Genomic DNA, 15,007 nt, shown 5'->3' with positions numbered 1-15,007 from the left:
TAAATGTCATTAATTGACTGACTAACCAGAGCATCTTAAAGGCCGATAAGCCTAGATCTCTCAAGAAAAACCTAAGAAGAGCAGAAGCAGCATGGCTTAATGGTTTAGGAGTCAGAGGTCGTGGGTCCTAATCCCGGCTCCACCACTTGTCAGCTGTGTGCTTTTGGGCAAGTCACTTAACTTCTCTGTGGCTCAGTTACCTCATCTATAAAATGGGAATTAAAGACTGTGAGCTCCATGTGGCACAACCTAATAACCTTGCATCTACTCCAGTGCTTAGACCAGTGTTTGGCACATAGTAAGCACTTAACAAATACCATTATTATTATTATTATTATGAATACTCAGTATTTTCTCAATCCTAGTTGGAGCTGACCATATGCCAACTCCACCTTAATGAACTGATGTAGCTTCCATCTGGTCCCTTTAAATCCAAGCCAGATTCCCTGCCTGCCCATGCTTGGAACTGCTCTCAGTGAGTCTTAGCAAAGAATTCTGCTTTTGCTTATTAATGAATGTATCCTAGATCCTCCCTCCATATCATCCTTGAGGAAAACGGGCTAGGGGAAAACATTTGGGAAAATATCTCCAATTCAAAATAGTTTGTAACTAGTTTCAAATCATATTCCACAGGTTTTTTCAGAATGTCTCAGGCTCAACTAGATAACTCGTTCTATGGGACTTCCTGCAAGTACATCAGACACTACCATAAGCCTCCACATTCACTCTCATGGGTGCAGGAGGGAAGCCCAAAACCCTAGACTATTTAAGGAGGAAAATTTTGTTCCACACATCATCTTGCAGGACAACAGGAACCCAGGAAGAACCTTGGCTTCTCTGTCCCAGACAGAAATCAGGATGCAAGTCCAGAGCTGGGAGGTGCTAAGAAGAGGCCAACTGTGAAATGGAACAGGGTGTTCATCTGCGGGGTGTAGGGAATCTATCAAATCTACTATACTGATCTCTGCCAATCACCACTACAGTGTTGGGTCCACAGTAAGCACTCAATAAATATCATTGATTAACTGATAGATTGACTGGGAGAACTAGCCCCAGCACTGGATAGTCCAGAAAACTACAGTTCTGCTCATCTCAATTAAGATTCAAGAAATCCCCTCCAAACCACAGCTAACACAGCTTTGTTACCATGCTTCTTGACAAAGCTATTCTGAAGATGATCACTTGATGAGGCAGTTTCACCTACTCAAGTATATTGAAAGCCACTGTGCTGATCCATCCTTGTTTATTTTTCAGCATCTCTCCAACCTGAATTTCTATTCTCGATATAAGTACTTGCATCTGAAATGCTAATCATGCTAATTTCAAATGCTGAGAACTATTCAACGGGCACTTCACTCTTCCAGCCTTCTTTCTTGACTCTTGACCCCAGGGTAGAGCACGCAGCAATTACTCTCATCCAGGAGCTGTCAGAGCAGGGTCATGTTTGCAGATTGTATGTGCTCATGTGGACCTGCTTACCTCTGTTTGTGTTCCCTTAGCAGCAATCTAAAGGTGTTACCTCCTCTGGAACTTCCCTTCAGCTTGGAAATAAAAGGCCAATTAAGGCCCTATTTTGAAAATATGTCATTCGAGGATTCTTGGCTTAATCTGTTTCCAGTGTCTCAAGACCAAAGCCCTGTGCTGAGTGCTGGAGTAGATATGAGATACTCAAAAATCAATCAATGGCATTTACTGAGTGCTTAGCATGATAACTTATGCTTTCTTTTGTCACTATAATAGGCTCAGTTAATGTGAAAAAAGTAGCCTGCCAATTGAAAATATCCTGGACTAATTTTGCTAGCATTTGTAATCCAAGATGCTATTTATTAAGGGAAGCAGAGGCTAGTAAAAGGGAAAAGAAATCTGTGAACTCTACCTAGTAGAAGTAAGTGTATTTATGGAGCATCCACAGGTGCAACACTCTAAATTAAATCCTGGAAATGTGAGGTTGGATAAGAAAAGGATAGGAAGAGTGGAAGAAAAACAATTTAGGGAGTGACCAAGAAAAACAATTTAGGGAGTGACCAAGACAGGAGAGAAATGATGACATTTAATGTTGTCCTAGTGAATATCTCTTCAGTCCTGAGAAACTTATACATAGCTCATGTGGGAAGAAGACATCTACTAACTCAAGAAAAATCCAAGGACATACCAGTGCTCTCTCCCCTTTCTCCTCGACCTACCGACATCATTCAATCAAATTTTTCGAGCATTTATTGAATGCAGTGTACCGTACTAAGCGCTTGGAGAATACAACAGGACAGATTTGGTAGGTACGTTCCCTGCCCATAGGAACCTTATCCACACTATAATAAATTTCTATGTACAGAAGTGTTGTGCTGCTGAGAGTGAGGTGAATAAAAAGGACAAATTCAAGTGCAAGGGTGATGCAGAAGGGAGAGGGAGTACAGGAAAAGAGTTTAACTGGGGAAGGCCTCTTGGAGGAGGAGTAATTTTAATAAGACACTCCAGTGGCATCCCCTTTGAAGCCCTGAGCCCCTCTAAAACCTCCATATGCTGATAAGGAGTCTAAGCATCACATTCCTTCTGTGGTTAGAGATTTCCACAGGAATGCCTCTCTAATTACAGAGGACCAAGCAAACTGTCTACTTAGCCGGCTTTCCTAAGAGGCCAAAACTTACTTACTGTGCTCCTTAAAATGTACACAGCTTCACTGGCTGAGTTCCCCCAGCTGTCTGCTAAGAAGGAAAACTCCAACTGCCTGCTCTGTTGTGGCAATATAAAGGAGAGTCTGCGGGTATCATAGCACTCGCTGATGACATCCGGTCCATTGTCCCTGAGTTTATGTCTGGCCAGAGCAAGCTATTATCCCCATCGTCCTAGCAGTATTGGCACTTTAGAGTCAGCTCAGCAGAATGTCAACTGGGGCCCCTAGTTTTCACTTACCAATCACTATCTTTTCACACTGGGCTCTGAAGAATATGGTGAGAGATTTACAGATCCACATCTAATTGAACCCTACCCTCTCTTAACTCAGGAAGACATCCCATATTTCAGCTGAATTTGTCTCTCAAGCCAATGAGGTTTGGAGGAGTTGACAGCACATCTCTGCCCAGGATTCCTCTGGGCTTCTCGTAAACACATCTCATGATAGCCAGGTCAGTTTTATGAGCTTTCTTTACAGGAACCCACAGAGAGACACAGACACACAAACCCAACCCAACCCAACCATCCTTCCTGTCTATCGCCTCGGACACCTCTTACTATGCAGTGTTTTTCCATATTTTTTTGTTTGCTTTTTTTATAGTACTTGTTAAGCACTTACTATGTGCCAGGCAGTTTACTTAGCACTGGGGTAGATGCAAGCTAATTAGATTGGACACAGTCCATGTCCCACATGGAGCTCATGGTCTTAATCCCCATTTTACAGATGTGGGAACTGAGGCACAGAGAAGTGAAGTGACTTGTCCAAGGTCACACAGCAGAGATGCAGCATGGCTTAGTGGAAAGAGTACAGACTTGGGAGTCAGGGGTCATGGGTCTGAATTCAGGCTCTGCCACTTGCCACTGTGTGACCTTGGGCAAGTCACTTAACTTCACTGTGCCTCAGTGATCTCATCTGTAAAATGGCGATGAAGACTGTGAGCCCCACATGGGACAACCTGATTACCTTGTATGTACCCCAGTGCTTAGAACAGTGCTTGGCACATAGTAAGTGCTTAACAAATACCAACATTATTATTATTATTACTAATAATAATAATGATAAGTGGCAGAGCAGGGATTAGAACCCAGGTCATTCTGACTCCCAGGTCCGTGCTTTATCCACTAGTCCAAAACTTTCCTAAACTATTTAATTGACTACTGAGTTGCATATCTTCATGGAGTAGGAGTTCCTCAGAGTGACAGGAATCTCTGAGGAACATAGCTCAGGGTATTTTCAGGTCATTCAGATACTTCAATAAGGCCTTCCAGAGCTGACCTCTTATTTAACCAGCCAGGACTAGGGCTGACAACCCTGGACTACCCAGGGGCTCCTCATTTCAGCCTGTGCCCATGTCCTGTCAAAGAACAAAAGCAGAAGATGAAGTTTTTTGTTTAGGCACTCCTGAATGTGATGTTTTAGAGCTCGATTTAGTGAGAACATGCCAAAAGGATGGGGAACACTCTGCCAGAGCATGGCTGTGAATTGGTCATAACCCGATACAGCTCTGCAAAATGTTTTGATTCAATGGCATGTTTCAACAAGACATGAATTCCTGGGCAACACTCATCAGCTCATTTCAATTAGAGGAACCAATAACAACATCACTATTTTTTCCTGGAAACTGAATTTTCACGGGATTTACTGAGTGCAGAGCAAGTACTATACTAAGCATTTGGGAGAGTGCAATACAATAGAGTTGGCAGACATGCTCCATGCCTATCAGAAACTTACAGTTCAGGAAGGGGAGACATATTAAAATGAATTATGATTACATACATTAGTATTGTGGGGCTGAGCATGGGGTGAATATCAAATTCTTAAATCCAAGGGTGAAGACATTGAAGAAGGGAGAGGGAGTAGACAGGGAAGCCCCCTTGGAAGAAATGTGATTTTAATAAGGCTTTGAAGATGGAAAGAGTGGCTATTTCAATTACATTCCAACCACCATCCCCCTTAAAACCTCATTTTCTATTGAGACCATGGTTGACACAATGTTTTTCTTGATTAGATGGAGGTTTTCAAAACAGTAACTTCTGTGTTGCTTTCAAAACAGCAACTTCTCTGTCGCAGTATGAATATTATACCATTAACTCAATATAAGGTGCCCCTGGCCTGAGTCGACGGGGCAGGAGCTGGTTTGGGTGGCTTTTTCAAGAGTCCATTTATCCCTGAGAACCCATGGTGCCTTGAGGAGCCAGGACTGCCACTCTGCTTTTCAACTAACAAAATCAAGAAGCTGAGAGAATAGAAAGAAAGAGAGAGCTCAGACATGCACATCCCAGACAGCCTGGACTCGTGAAGCCTGGAACTTGGAGCCAGCCCGGAACGCTGTGCCTGAACTCTGGAGGGGTGGGTGGCCTAAGTGAGCCCTTCTACTGCTCCATGTGTTGGTCCCAGACTTCCTTGATGAGCCTGGTACTCCAGGCAGGGCCAGGAGTGGATTCTCACTTTGCCACCTGCAGGCATTGAGCTCACTACCCTCCCGCACCCCCTTATTACATTTTCAAAAAGCATTCTCCCTTGCAAACACATCTGAATCACTCCTGAAACAAACTCACTCCTGGGTCATGGTAGTAGCTAATGGGTGCCCACATAGTGTGTAAGGCTCACACTACAATTCATTCGAAATGTAGTCACCTTGTATGGTTAATAGAAAATTTTTGCCTGGGAGTGGGAGGCTTCCCTGAAAAAATGCCTCCCTCCCCAAATTTGGTCACTCTAAAGTGGAGCCACTGGAGCCTAAAGGGAAATCCGCCACTGCTCAGGTCAGGTTCAAAGATGGTTTCTAGGCACCAGCATACACAGAAGCCTCGAGAGTAGTTTTTTAGGCCAGCTATAATGACCCAACAGTAGTTCTTTAGGCCAGCCATAAAGCCCTATAGTCTCCAAATGCACCTCTGCATTGCCTGACCTCCACAATGTCCTGGATAATCCCAGACAAATGGCAACCCTGGAAAGTGCATGAAAATGGGAGCAGGACAGTAGTGAGAGTTGTTCAAAGAGGGATTTTGCTCCAGGATAAGCAGGTCATTGCATTTATCCGAATGGCAGATCTGTCTCCCTACTGTTCTGTGAGCAATTCCAGGGCCCAGCCTATAACCATTCTGTGCACTCCACATTCCAGGTCAGACCCTCAGGATTCCCAGTGAACACTAAAGAATGAACTGACTGACCACCTGGTCCAGAGGAGTTTCAGAACCATGATCAGAGTAACTAAGGAGGCCCACCTCCTCAGTGAAAACTGAGATTCAATGCTCTCTGTCTACATGATCCCTTTCGGGATTACTCGAGAAACTAGAGCTATTGAGACAACTCCCATAAGAATGTACCCGTGGCTTTCCAAGTTTGGGGAAGTTTTTTAAAAGTACAAACATGTTAAGGAGCTAATGAAAACCGGAATTTAATTTATTTTTCAACTGCTAACAAAATCTTTCAAAATCTTTGATAGAAAGAAAACAATAGCATGGAGCTGCAGATTGATGATGCACACAAGACATTATAGCTAAATTACCATTTCCATTAAAGATAAATGGTCAAACCCAGAACTACACCTGCATTTCAAATGGCATTCAAAGGTCCTGGAACCAAAGAAAAGACTCCAAGAAAACTGCAGAAAGACAATTCAGTAAAGAACATATTTTTATATTTGGCAAGGCTGAGTTGCTTTCCAATAATTCATTATTTCCATTATGCCCATTACTGATTTTGCAGCTTTAGAAAAGGGCACAACAGCCACCCTGCTACAATCAAAAATGAAAAATTCATTTATTCATTCATTCAATAGTATTTATTGAGTGCTTACTATGTGCAGAGCACTGTACTAAGCGCTTCAAATGTATAAATCGGTAACAGAGACAGTCCCTGCCCTTTGACAGGCTTACAGTCTAATCGGGGGAGACGGACAGACAAGAACAATAGCAATAAAAGAAAAATGACTCCCATCTGACTCTGCAGCCTGGTCACAGGAAGAATCACACTGTCCATTTGATTCTCCTGTAACATTCTCAGAGAACCTCGGGTTAAGGAAAACACTCAACACAGTACACACAACGTGGGCAATGTCACATGCGTGCACACAAGGCTTTCGTCAAACAGCAGCAGAACACAGTCCATCCAGACAGATTCATTCATTCAGTCGCAATTATCGAGCACTTATTGATGCACATTGACAAAAAAGCATTTCCTAATTCCCCGAGAGTGCTCGCTCTCAAATGCAGTGTGAAAATTTGTGTTATGGGAGAACTGACTGCCCTTTGCCATCTTGAAAACCACCACCCACTTAGTCGAGAAAGTTGAAGAAAGTTGAAGAAATAAAAACTATTTCAAATTCAGTTTCTGTCAGGCTAGAATGGATTTGAACAGGCTATTTTTACTGTGTCACATTCTGCAACTTTTTCACTCCCTCGACATTAGTGATATTAATGCTTGTATACTTGCTCCTGTATATGGTTTCCTAAAATAATGTTGGTATTTGTTAAGCGCTTACTATGTGCCGAGCACTATTCTAAGCGCTGGGGTAGACATAGGGGAATCAGGTTGTCCCACGTGGGGCTCACAGTCTTCATCCCTATTTTACAGATGAGGGAACTGAGGCACAGAGAAGTTAAGTGACTTGCCCACAGTCACACAGCCGACAAGTGGCAGAGCTGGGATTCGAACTCATGAGCCCTGACTCCAAAGCCCGTGCTCTTTCCACTGAGCCACACTGCTTCTCAAAAGCAAAATGCACCCGCACAGCTCTCTGCCCAAGGGTTTTCAATGAGGTTGCTGTGGCCCACTAGCATATCTTTAGAATTTCTCAGTGTCCCAAGAATTTGGGGGTACTGCCATCTTTCGTTTCAGTGACTCTGCTCAGACATACAACCATGGCTAGAGATTTGGCCCTGCATACTCAGTCAATGATAGCGGGGGTTTCTGCACACATGAAAACCACCAGAGAGCACTGCCTATATTATTTCCTTGCTTGCTTTGGAAATCTTGGTCCAAGGGGTGGGAAGGAAGGGAAGTAGGGAAGCAGGCCTCCAAGGAGAGTTGGGGGGAGAGTGTAGAAAATCCACACTTAAAATGTTGGGCAATCCATGGCAAATTCCCCAAGAATTAAGCTAAAATTTTAAAACAAACTATATAAAGCCACTCTCCTTCCTCCCTCTCCCCACCGCCAACCTCCATATAGCTTGTTCTGTGCCAAGCACTGTTCTAAAGCACTGAGGCAGGTATAAGACAATCAAATTGGAGACAGGTCCTTTTCCATACAGAGCTAGAATGAAATCATTGCTCAATACAATATTACCTTCAAGGAGGCATGTTCCTGGGCTACTTTGAAAAATTATGGCTTAGACTGTGATCCCAATGAGAGTCAGTGACTGTGTCCACCTGATTATCCTGTATCTAATCCAGTTCTTCATACTGTACAGTCGCACATAGTAAGCACTTAAAAAGTACTATAATAATTATTGTTGTTTCATATCAGTGGATGGGACAGTTAATCTAACATTAAAAATAATTTTTCTCAAAAACCTTAATTAAATCACTTCTGAACTGTGGTTCTGAAGTGTATTTAATTAAATGAAAAAACTATAATCAAATGCTATTCTTCGGAATTTGAACAACAACTGAAAAGCATTCTTAATTGGAGTTTTTATACCACAAATTAGATGGTGCTTTTATATCACAAATCTCTGATCTATATCAATCATGTTAAGTTTGACGTCTCTTTCTTGAAGTACTTGCTTCTTGACTTGAATTTGAACTCAAGGAAGGATGTCACAGCAAGTGCACAAAATAGAAAACATGCCTCTAGCATATAACCTCACTGTACGCAGGGAACATGCCTACCAATTCGGTGAAACTGTACTCTCCCAAGTGCTTAGCACAGTGCTCTGCTCACAATAAATGCTTAATAAATATGATTGATTAGGTGGTTGATGAAACCTGTCACTGCTTCTAAATATCCATTTTTTTTTACTCTTTTCAGGAGACTGTTAGATTTCCCAAATTCATTCATTCATTCATATTTGAGTGCTTACTGTGTGCACAGCACTGTACTAACCACTTGGAAACTACAATTCAGCAACAAAGAGAGACATTCCCTGCTCACAACAGGCTCACAGTCTAGAAGGGGGGAGACAGACATCAAAGTGAACAGGCATCAATAGCATCAATATAAATAGAATTATAGATATACACATCAAAAGAAGTAAACAGGCATTAATATAAACAGAATTATTTATAAATATTATTCTTTATAATAACATTATAATTTGTAAGTATATAAATATAACTATGTAATAATTTATACTTATTTATTTATAAATGCTGTGGGGTAGAGAGGGTGATAGGGCAAAGGGAGCGAGTTGGGGCAATGTTGGGGTGGGGGGAGGAGTAGTAGAGGAAAAGAGGGGCTTAGTCCGGTAAGGCATCCTAGAGGAGGTGAGCTTTCAGTAGGGCTTTGAAGGGGGGAATTGTGATAGGGCATTCCAAGCCAGAGGTAGGACATAGCCCAGGGGTTAATGGTGGGACAGGTGAGAAATGGGCACAGTGAGAAGGTTAGCGGCAGAGGAGTGGAGTGTGCAGAATGGGCTGTAGAAGGAGAGAAGGGAAGTGAGGTAGGAGGGGTCAAGGTGATGAAGAAGAGTTTTGAAGCCAATATTGAGGAGTTTTAGCTTCATGTGAAGGTTGATAGGCAACCACTAGAGATTTTTGAAGTGGGGGCTGACATGCCCAGAATATTTCTGTAGAAAGATAATTCAGGCAGCAGGGTGAAGTTTAGACAGAAGTGGGGAGAGGCAGGAGGTTGGGCGGTCAGAAAGGATGCTGATGTAGTAATTCAGTTGATTGTAACTAGCGGTTTGGATGGAGAGGAAAGGGTGGATCTTGGTAATGTTGTGAAGGTGAGACCAGCAAGTGTTGGTGATGGATTGGATGTGTGGGGTGAATGAGAGAGGGGAGTCAAGGTTGACACTAAGGTTGTGGGCTTGTGAGACGGGAAGGATGGTAGTGTCGTCCACAGAGACAGGAAAGTCAGGAGGAGGGCAGGGTTTGGGAAGGAAGATAGAGAGCTCAGTCTTGGACATGCTTAGTTTTAGGTGGCAAGAGGACATCCAAGTGGAGATGTCCTGAAGGTAGGAGGAGATACAAGCCTGGAGGGAGGGAAAGAGAACAGGGGAGGAGATATAGATTTGGGTACCATCCACTTTGGGATGATAGTTCATTCATTCATTCAATCCTATTTATTGAGTGCTTACTGTGTGCAGAGCACTGTACTAAGTACTTGGGAAGTACAATTCAGTAACAAAGAGAAATAGCTGAAGCCATGGGAGTGAATGAGTTCACCAAGGGAGTGAATATAGATAGAGAATAGAAGGGGACCAAAAACTGACTCTTGAGGATGGGAGCGGGAGGAGGAGCCTGCGAAGGAAATTAAGAATTAATGGCCAGAGAGACAAGAGGAGAACCAAGAGAGGACAGAGTCAGTGAAGCCAAGGTTGGATAACATGTTGAAGAGAAGGGGATGGTCGACAGCGTCAAAGGCAACTAAGAGGTTGATGAGGATTACGATGGAGCAGGAGCCGTTGGATTTGGCAAGAAGGAAGTCATTGGTGACCTTTGAGAGTGTGGTTTCAGTGGATTGGAGGGGGTCCAGTTGGAAGAGAGGAATTCAAGGCAGCGAGTATAGATAATAATAATAATGGCACTTATTAAGCGCTTATTATGTGCAGCACTGTTCTAAGCAGTGGGGAGGATATAAGGTGATCAGGTTGTCCCACGTGGGGTTCACAATTTTAATCCCCATTTTACAGGTGAGGTAACTGAGGCACAGAGAAGTTAAGTGACTTGCCCAAAATCACACAGATGACAAGCAGCTGAGCCAGGATTTGAACCCACGACCTCTGACTCCCAAGCCCATGCTCTTTCCACTGAGCCACGCTGCTTCGAGATGACTCACTCCAGGAGTTTGGAAAGGAAGGGAAGGAGAGAGATGGGGCGATAACTGGAGGGGGCTGTGGGCTCAAGGGAGTGTTTTTTTAGGATAAGGGAGATGTGACCATGTTTGAAGGCAGTGGGGAAGAAGCTGTTGGAGAGTGAGCGGTTGAAGATGGAAGTTAAGGAGGGGAGGAGAGAAGGCAGATTTGAAATGAAATATTTGTAGAACCCTTTGCAGGTTCTCTGACTTCCAGGATAATGTTCTTTCCATTAGGCCATGCAGTCTTCCTACCACAAAACAAGAGAGTTGGACAGTTTCGATCTGGACCACAGACATAGCAAGTGAAAAGTGTGGGACTGAAACAAAAAGCCATCCTCTGCCAGGCCCTCTTCTTGGAGGCACATGGCATTCTACTAACACTGCTGGTCCTGACATCCATCTGAAACACCCTACCCCCACACAGGTGCCAGCGGACCTGAGTTCTCCAGTCGAACCACTCCCACCATCCTCAGACCCTCCAACCCCTTAAACTCAATGCCCTGGGGTTTTTGGGATCCTTGACCATGGCAGGGATGTGTCTGCATGCTTTGACGTAGCGTGGCCTAGTGGAAAGACCATGGGTCTGGGAGTCAGAGGACTTGTATTCTCATCCTGGCTCTAGCACTTACCTGCTGGGTGACCTTGGGAAAATCACCTAGCTTCTTTGGGCCTCGGTTCCCTCATCAGTAAAATGGAGATTACTGCTCTCTCTCCTACTTAAGACTGTGAGCCCATGTGGGGCCTAATTATCTTGTATTTACCCCAGTGTTTAGTACAGTGCTTGGTACATAGTAAGTGCTCAAATACCACAATGGTCATTATTATTATTATTATCATCATTGTTAGGTAATATTATTAGTACAGCTACAGAGGCTTCAGTCCAGGTGAACCCCAACCCCTACAACTCCTTCCCAGATTAAGCCCCCTTTTTCCTCTGCTTCCTGTCCCCTCCCCATTGCCGCGACCTACTCCCTTTGCTCTATCTTCCAGCCCCAAAGCACTTGTGTATATATTTACAATTATAATTCTATTTATTTTTATTAATGATGTGCATATATCTATAATTCTATTTATTTATAATGATGCTACTGATGCCTGTTTAATTGTTTTGTTGTCTGTCTCCCCCATTCTAGACTGTGAGCCCGTTGTGGGAAGGGACTGTCTCTGTTGCTGAATTGTAATTCCCAAGCACTTAGTACAGTGCTCTGCACACAGAAAGCTCTCCATTAATATGATTGAATGAACTGAATGAATGGATGAATACAAGAAACAGGGACTGGATCACCAATGGCCTCAGAAAGCTGCAGAGGTAATGATGATTATGGTATTTATATGTGTCAAGCTCTGCTCTAAAAGCTGGGGTGGATATAGTCAATCAGGTAAGACACGTGGTACCTGTCCCACGTGGAGTGCACAGTCAAAGTAGCCGGGAGAACTGGTTAGACTCCTCATTTTACGTTTTGAGGGAACTGAGGAACAGAGAAGTTAAGTGACTTGTCCAAGGTCACACAGCAGGCTTCCAACAGGCAATGATTCTCCCCCTGCTTCAAAGCCTTATTGAAGGTCCATCTCCTCCAAGAGGCCTTCCTGATTAAGCCCTCCTTTCCTCTTCTCCCACTCCCTTTTGCATCGACCTGACTTGCTCCCTTTATTCATCCCCTCACCAGCCCCACAGCACTTATGTATATATCTGTAATGTATTTATATTAATGTCTGTCTCTCCCTCTAGACTGTAAGCTCATTGTGGGCAGGGGATTTGTCTGTTTATTGTTGCATTCTACTCTCCCAAGAGTTTAGTACATTACTCTGTACACACCAAGTGCTCAATAAATACAAATGACTGACTGACCGACAACTGGCAGAGCCAGAATTAGAACCCATGTCCTCTGACTCACAGGCTCATGCTCTTTCCATTAGGCCATGCTGCTTCCCATAGGTGCTAAGCAAGGTGGTCAAGTGAGCCTTCCACCAGAGCAATGAGTTTTCTGGCTTTGGTTTTTGAATTTTTAATGCAAAGTCCAGGTTTCATTTGCCTTGTCCAGCCAATATCCAGGGGCCAGAGCTGGAAGGAGGCAAAAGTTCCAGATGAGAAAGTTTGTTCTGCATTTCTGGTATGGTCCTGGCATTGTTGGTTGGGTGAGGGGTCCTGAGTAATAGAAATAATCGTATCGGTTAATCACCTGCTGTGTATAAGGTACCGTACACTAAGTGCTGGGAAAAAGTAAGCAGATTAAAATCAGACAAGGTCTCTGACCCTCGAGAAGCTCGCAAACTATGAATTTGGGTGAGTGGGAGATCTGGTGTTACACACACCAAGGAAGGTGAAACTACAATAAACTGAAAACAGCACTGAAAGATAAAGACAAGGATAAATAGGATGGGAGTTATTACAATTCCATGATTCTTGCCCCCTGGGCAAGGCTGTTCAGAGCCCAACAGTCACAAAGGTCATGGCCACCAAAGCTCCAATGTCAACATGCTAAAAATGACAGCAAGGCCACCTGCTGCTGCTTCAATTTCACTGAGCTGTGGGGAGAGAGGGCAGGATCGGGCCCGTCGTCAGGGGGAACGATGGGGGCAGGGGATCTTCTGGGCATCGGGGCTTCTCTCTTTATACATCCCAGCCCGCACACTCCACTCCGGTGCTAACCTTCTCACTGTGCAACCCAGGTCTGAACCCAACCTGCACATTTGTTTCCTCTACTCACCATCCCTCACTCTCGCCTCACCCACCAATGCCTTGTTCATGCCCTCCCTCCAGCCTGGAACTCCCTCCTGCCTGTACATCCTCCCCATCTACAAAGTCCTCCTAAAATTATATCTCCTCCAGAAAACCTTTCTTGACTAAGGTCTCTTCCCCTCACCCTATTTTCCCTCCCTACTGCCTCACCTATGCACTTAGTCCCAACCCCTAAGCACTTTGAGTCTCATTCCACCCCCCAATGTCTCATTCCACCTCCAAATGCTAAAGCATTTATGTACATATCCCTATATTTAGTTGCTTCCCTTACCTGTAATTTATTTTAATGTATGTCTCCCCAACTAGGCTATCAACTCCTTGAGGAGAGGGAGGGATCATGACTACCCACTGCACTACACTCTCCCAAGCACTTAGTACAGGGCCCTGCACAGAGTAAGCCCTTAATAAATACCACTGATTGATTGATTGAACACAGAGGAGCCAAGTCTATCATGTAGGGTGCCCAGATGATATTGGCTAGGTTGTTATAACTCCACTTGCTATCTCCCTATCAGATTGATTCCAGCCAGTCTGAAGCCCACTCTAGGTGAGGATAACCCGTGCTAATTCAAAAAAAAACAACTAAAAATGTGGCTTATCCCTTTTCAAGATGTCCCTGCTCCCAAATCCACGGTAGCAGAAATAAAGGGTGACCAGAAAATCCATTTCTAGTCTTCAGCAACGCTGTGAATTTATGAGAAAGCTAAAGGATTGGCTGAGTTTTGACTGTCCACCGATCTTGGGCAACCACTCGCGCGGGGACTGCCAACATAAATCTGTAATTGTGATGTTTCACACCAAGGTGCCAGGAAAATAGTCTTCAGCTGAATGTGGCTCCAGAAACATGCACTACCCTACAGCTGAATATGTTCACAGGCCAAATTTTCTGGAATTGGGCCTTTGGAGAGCTTTTGCTAAATCATGAAATGAGAAGTCCCTCAACTTCAAATTTCCCTAGATGGTTAACTGTGGCTGTATTAGCAGGTCCTGTGAATTGAAAAATTAAGTTGTGTTGACTTGCATATGGTAATAATTGCTGAGGTACAACAGCATCCATGTTGAACAGGGTTGGGTGGGGAGAGGGAGGGAGAAACTAGGAGGATGGGGAGAAGCAGGGGAAGAAGCAAAAGTAGTAGTTGAAATAATAATAATGATAATAATTATTATTATTATATTTGTAGTAGTTGTTAAGCACTTACTGGCAAGAGCCCGGGCTTGGGAGTCAGAGGCCATGGGTTCGAATTTCAGCTCTGCCACTGCTCAGCTGTGTGACTGTGGGAAAGTCACTTCACTTCTCTGTGCCTCAGTTACCTCATCTGTAAAATGGGGAGTAAGACTGTGAGCCTCACGTGGGGCAACCTGATTACCCTGTATCTACCTCAGCACTTAGAACAGTGCTCTGCACATAGTAAGCACTTAACAAATACCAGCATTATTATTACCAAACTCTGTACTAAGCACTGGGGTAGATACAAGCAAATCAGGTTGGGGACAGTCCCTTTCTCCCTTGGGGTTCACAGTCTTAATCCCCATTTTATAGATGAGGTAACTGAAGTACAGAGAAGTTAAGTGACTTGCCCAAGGTCACACAGCAGACAAGTGGCAGAGATGGGATTAGAACCCAGGTCCTTCTGAT

At 43.9% G+C, this 15,007-nt stretch overlaps 1 protein-coding gene across 3 annotated transcripts in view; it reads right to left on the bottom strand.

The window, feature by feature from the left end:
- The window catches only part of IMMP2L (inner mitochondrial membrane peptidase subunit 2), a 912,519-nt gene that overhangs the window by 801,041 nt on the left and 96,471 nt on the right, over positions 1-15,007 (bottom strand). The window lies entirely within an intron of this gene.

Source organism: Ornithorhynchus anatinus, chromosome 10 (assembly GCF_004115215.2).
Source record: "Ornithorhynchus anatinus isolate Pmale09 chromosome 10, mOrnAna1.pri.v4, whole genome shotgun sequence".
Lineage (NCBI taxonomy): Eukaryota > Metazoa > Chordata > Mammalia > Monotremata > Ornithorhynchidae > Ornithorhynchus > Ornithorhynchus anatinus.
This window is presented reverse-complemented; position numbering and strand designations above follow the sequence as displayed.